This window comes from Etheostoma spectabile, chromosome 2 (genome assembly GCF_008692095.1).
Source record: "Etheostoma spectabile isolate EspeVRDwgs_2016 chromosome 2, UIUC_Espe_1.0, whole genome shotgun sequence".
Classification (NCBI taxonomy): domain Eukaryota; kingdom Metazoa; phylum Chordata; class Actinopteri; order Perciformes; family Percidae; genus Etheostoma; species Etheostoma spectabile.
Genome location: NC_045734.1, coordinates 20,761,101 through 20,767,164, shown reverse-complemented (window position 1 = coordinate 20,767,164; position 6,064 = coordinate 20,761,101).

Here is a 6,064-nt window from a genome sequence, read left to right as displayed (position 1 = left end):
CATTTTAGTGGCAAAAAGCCAATAGCCTTGTTGATAAGCCAAAACAGAAAATCACTTTACTACTGACCTGTTTTGTGTGGTGATATATTACTTTTCCACCACATTTCTGTTAAATCTTTGCTGTAAATAACTTCCGTGTAAGGAGCAAAAGGAACACGGAGTACTAAATGCAGTGATATATTGGGTTTATGAGCAGCTCTGGTGGGAAACGGCACACTGAGCAGCTTCCAAATATGGATGTGTTAAAGTGTGAATGTGAAGAGCATGTAGTCGTCTTTCCATGGATCTGTCACAATGGCTTTCACAGATCTACATGCATACTTATGTTATTTAAAGAGATGGGATACATGTGGGCTCTTCTAAAAAGCACCTCTACGATAACCAAGCCATGCTGTGATTCACAGCACAGTACAGTACACAATGTAATTCTGTTTTCCATGGAGTTACAGCATCTTGTCAAGTGGAAATGCAGTCTGTGTTGTGGCACCAATGGACACACAATAACAGCATGGTTAAGATAAATAGCCAGGTGTGTACCTTTTTCTTCATAGTTTACACGTCACAGAGCAGCACAGCAACACTTTGAGCACTACGGTGAATTCCCATAGCACTCTCACTTCCTCGACATAAACACGTGTATTATCACTTGAGGCCTCTACTATTTTTATGCAATGGAAATTTCACCCGGAGACCCAGAGTGACTTTTCTTTCCAACAATAACTGGGGTCAGTTAATGGATGATTTACCTCCTTTTTAATTTGCCAAACTCTCTAACTCTCTCTCTCTCTCTCTCCCTGTCTTGTCTAAGAGTTTGGCTTGCCTTGAAGAGTCTTGACATGATGATGAGCAGTGGGTGGAGAGCAGTAGGTGGAAATTGTAGTGTGTGTGTGTGTGTGTGTGTGTGTGTGTGTGTGTGTGTGTGTGTGTGTGTGTGTTTGTGTGTGTGTGTGTTTGTGTGTGTGTATGTGTGTCTGTGTGTGTGGGTGTGTGTGTGTGTGTTTGTGTGTTCTGCATGTGTCATCTGGGCTATCATATCATGACTTGAACTCACTACCAATACCAAATACCAAACATTCCTGTTTCACATTGAATTTGGCAGCCACAGTTTGACTGCTGCATTGGATGTGATTGTGTGGTTACTCACAATGCTGACGTTTGTTATTGCTGTCTCTGCTCATAAACAAAAACCAAACCAGCATGTGACTACATGTCATCAGCATTCCCTGATATATTTGTGAACTTATACTTACGCATACATATGTAATGTGCTTAATTTACCCATCATTACTTGTTTTTCTCAATATTATTATTGTGTGACTGCTATTTGTATCTACCTTGTACCAGTGTTGCCAGATTGGGTTGTTTTCAGTACAAAGCGTTTGGAGCATGTTGTGATAATTTGGGCTCATTTTTGTATTTGAGTGGTTTCCACAAACAAAAAGTGTATTCCAATAAATTGGCCCCTCCTCTCATCCAAACAGTATGACTCAGACTGACAAGGCACTGAGTTCAGTATGCTCATCTCATTTCCCTTTATTACTACTAAGTAAAAATGTATATTTCTTATCCCTAATATTCATGGTTCCGCAATAAAACACTTAAAGCTCATCTGTTCATATGAGGAATAAGTTTTTTTATGTTTAATGTTATATTCATGTTATATGACTTATTTTAATTTATTATTTATCATCATGATTCGTTTGTCTAACTATACAATAAAACAGAAGACTGAGGTGATAGGACATGTTAAGCCACACACACACACACAAACACACACACATGCAAGTACATGATATTATATAACTTTCTCAGTAGAATCTGGCAACACTGTACATGTCACATCTTGCTATCTCCGCGGTGTCTCCATTTTTGTTTCCATTAAAAATTGTGAAAGAAAGTGTCTTCTTATCCAAATTGGGGAAATGAGAGATTACACCCTTGGAAACTAAATAGTGATTTGATTGATCATTGATTTTGGACGGTACAAATGAAATGGGCTTAACAGTGAATTCACACTGCACTTTATATTCTTTAACCTTCATTGACTCTTCAAAAACACTGTTAACACATTTCCCACGCTGTACAGTACTTGGTGTGTTAGTTTCTTGTGATGATTTTCTGTTTAATTATGTGGGGGACGTTTCCAGAAATGACTACTGTTATTACAATAAATGCACTAGGAGTTATGAATTGTAGCTCTACACTGAGACTCTTTCTTTGAGTCATTTTTGGTACTCGCGTGGAATTCCAACCTGTTGTACTCAGTGGTCAGTTGAGGCGAAATGAGTAATGTGGTTTTTTTTAGGAAACGGTATCATCATCTGGCATCTCAGTCAGCAAATCAGGAAGCACCTGTGCAGCTGAGGGGGAGGGAGGGAGGGGCGGGACATGTCCCAGCGAAGGCGACCTATTGTGTTTTGGTGCTTTTTATAAGTTATGTGGAAAAAGGGACATTCTGGACAGGAAGTGACTTGACGCACTTGCATACCGAACTAATGCAGTTTGGCCAACAGTAATTGTCTGGTTTGAATAAAAAGTCTTGTGACAAGAGTTACATGCAGCACAAAAACCAACATATAAAGATGGCGGCAGTATAAGCTACTCTGTCAGCAATTAATGTAACATCAACAACAAAAATACATATACAATACAACATAAAACACCTTCACCAAAAACATTTTTTTCTTTTTCTATTTTTTGCAAACGACTGAGCAAATGTAGACTCTGTGACTTGATATCAAAATACAACAGCATTCCAGTGAAGTTCAACAGCAGGAACTATTTTGTAAATGGTGCACTTTAACCCTAACCCTAACAGTCGATGGTTAGAGTTACCCCTAAGAATAAACAACAAAGTGTTTCTCTCTAGAGCCACCATTTTGGATTTGTTCAACAATGAAACAACAAGAAATCCATTATAGATGAGGCAGAGACTGGCAGGGGACTCAATAGACCAAACTACAAGCCATCAGACATGCTGTTTCTGTAAATCTTTGACAAAGTAGAAAACAGGAAATTTTTACACTTGGTATTTGGAAGTGGATAAACCAGATTAATAGCAAACAGTTACCAAACCAAACAAAAACTAAACTGCAACATTTCACCATATTAAACGCTTGGAAAGAATAAACATACTGCTGACACTTCTAAAAGTGTCACATTTGCTTGCATTCATCCTCCATTGTGGACATTCTCAAACCCTCCATCCAACCTGCTGTTATTGTTTTCCCTAGGGGAGTAAGAGCACTAATGTCATGGTATGTTGGTGGGAACAGTATAGCAGGTGAAAACAACTGGCAGTGATGTTAAAATCATTATGTAAGATCACTCTAATACATGATGAATCAATATACGCTCCAAACATTCTCACTGAATGTGGACACAATCTTGAGTTATTAAATCATCATGACTTCTAATTCTTCTACTATTAACACTTTAAATAGTACATTGACTTGAATCAATGACCAGGATCATAGTCATTCAATCGTTCAGTAGTCATGGTATAATGTTGAAATATTTTCTATAACTGTCTTCCATGTAGGCTGGCTAGTGAACATAGTGGCAGCTTAGGCTGCTTGTTACTCATACGTTATGGTATTGAGAAGCTGGAACCTGTGAATATTTACCATCTTGTTTGACAAAAAATATTTTTTTTATTGTTGGAACAAAATAGTTATGTTCTGTCAATCAACTAATCAATGAATAAACTTCTTGTTTTAGCTTAACTCTGGCTGTTTTTTTTAAATTTGTTGTGGTTAGTGTTTTATGTTGTGGTAATGTCTTTTATTCAGCATTGGTTGACAACAATAGTACAGGCACATGACACTGCAATTTCCATGCTTTTACAGATCAATTGAACCTCGAACTCCAAACAAAAGAATTCTAATTACCTTTTGCACTTGTGACTCTGTGACATCACCCCACAGAGGACACACTTTGTTAGACACGGCCAACACAACAGTCCTAACAGCCAACCCAGCTGACTGCAGGGCTCTGTGCAACCAGCATTGTGCCTGGTTGAAAAATGGCCTGCCTGCTTCCTAAATATATTAGCGATACTACAGAGCCACTGATATACTGAGGAAATCCTGTTAGAGAGATGTGTATGGGCTCAAACAATTGATGTGAGAATAAGGGAGTAGAAGGAGGGAAAGAAAGATATGAAAAATACATATATATAGAAGACTTGTGTGAAAAGCCAGTTGAATACACATGTTGTTTATCTGGCTCGTCTGGGTAAACTGTTGTTTTTTAGAGCTGACACTAACAAACCCCGTAATGAAATGAGGGCTCGAAAACGGATGGTGGGCCTCCCCACTTATCAGCCATGATGTCACAAGCCCAGATTAGACTGGACCATATGGCACACTGCCTGTTGTCCCTCTTATCCTTAGCATTCATTCAGGCATCTCTCCATCCAACATCTATCTATCTATCTATCTATCTATCTATCTATCTATCTATCTATCTATCTATCCATCTGTCTATCTGTCTATCTATCTAGCTATCTATCTGTATATCTGTCTATCTATCTATCTGTCTGTCTATACAACAGCCTCTTTTTTGCAGCCAATCACAGACAGGCAGCTCGCCAGGCACAGCACCACATGTAGAGTCCCTTCTCCATTACAGTATTGCATGGTTTCTCTCTCTCTCTCTCTCTCTCTCTCTCTCTCTCTCTCTCTCTCTTATTGTTCCAATGCATTCCGCATTCCTGCAGCAGACACAACATGATGTAACACATATTTGTTGGATTAATTTCACCAAAGAGGCTTTCAGGGCCTCTTGTTTGTGCTATGTATAGGCTACATTTTAAGAGGGGCTTGGCCCTTGAACCTTGAGCTTCTGTCGCACTCTAGGTGGGAAACTCTACTCACAAAACAAAAATGATTTGAATACAAACAGTATGTTATGGCTAAGAGATTCACATTAACAGTGAAATCTAATTCCAGGCGCAACTTTATTAGCTACTTCAGTGAGCTCAATTACTGTCGACACATATTGACATTTTAGGAAAATATGCTTTTTCACTTTTGTGTTAAAAGTTAGATGAGAAGATTGATGGATTAATACCACTCACCTTGCTCTTTTGGGTAGCAATATACTCCAAGTATGACATACAGTAAATTCTAAATGGTTTCAGTTGGATTGTAAGGGCTAACATTACATATTTAAATCCAAACATCAAACAGATCCCAAACACAGTCCAGAGCCTTCTGTTATTAGGTAATGACCAAATGTGAGTGCATGCAGTGTGACATTTAAACCTGTTAATTCATTTTGGGGGATTAGGCTTACATGCTGAGTGATATAAGGCCGGTTCACTGGGCTGAACACGGGACTGAGCGGAAGGTGCTTTTGTCGGCTACTTGTTGTCCAGCTACTGAGCTCCTCCTTCTCCTTAAAAGTCCCCACATTACTAAGTACATGGGAGATTATTTATAAGTAGCCTAAACAAAAGACATTTGGGGATTTACCGTACAGTGTATTTTACTGACTATTGAGTTTATAGTATGTGAGCTATGTGAAAGGATTTTTTAATCTATACTCTATATTTATTATAACGGTAATAAAAAAGTAAAAAGGCTCTATGTGTTATTACAGTATTTTCCTGTAATATCACAGGATAATTAGGAATAAATATTAAGAATAATATTATTATTAATGCTCCCCCACAGGTGCGTATACAGGCCAACGTGTTTGTTTATGTGTTTGTGTAAATTGTGTTTTTGTGGATAATAATGACTTCATGTATACAGTATGTGACTATATCCCCCCCCCCACACACACACACACACACACACACACACACAAACACACACACGTTTTGCATTAGGGCTAAAACAATCGATTGACTGTCTGAACATTCATCAGCAACTTTCCAAAAAGGTCTTACTTTCTAGCTTATTAACTGGGAAGATTTGCAGCTTTCTTGATTTTTACATAATTGAAAAGGGGTTACCTTTGGGTTTTGGGGTTGGATAAAACAATACATTTGAAGCATTTTTAATTTTCTGACATTTGCAGTCCAAATGAAAAATCATCATTGTTATACAATACAAAT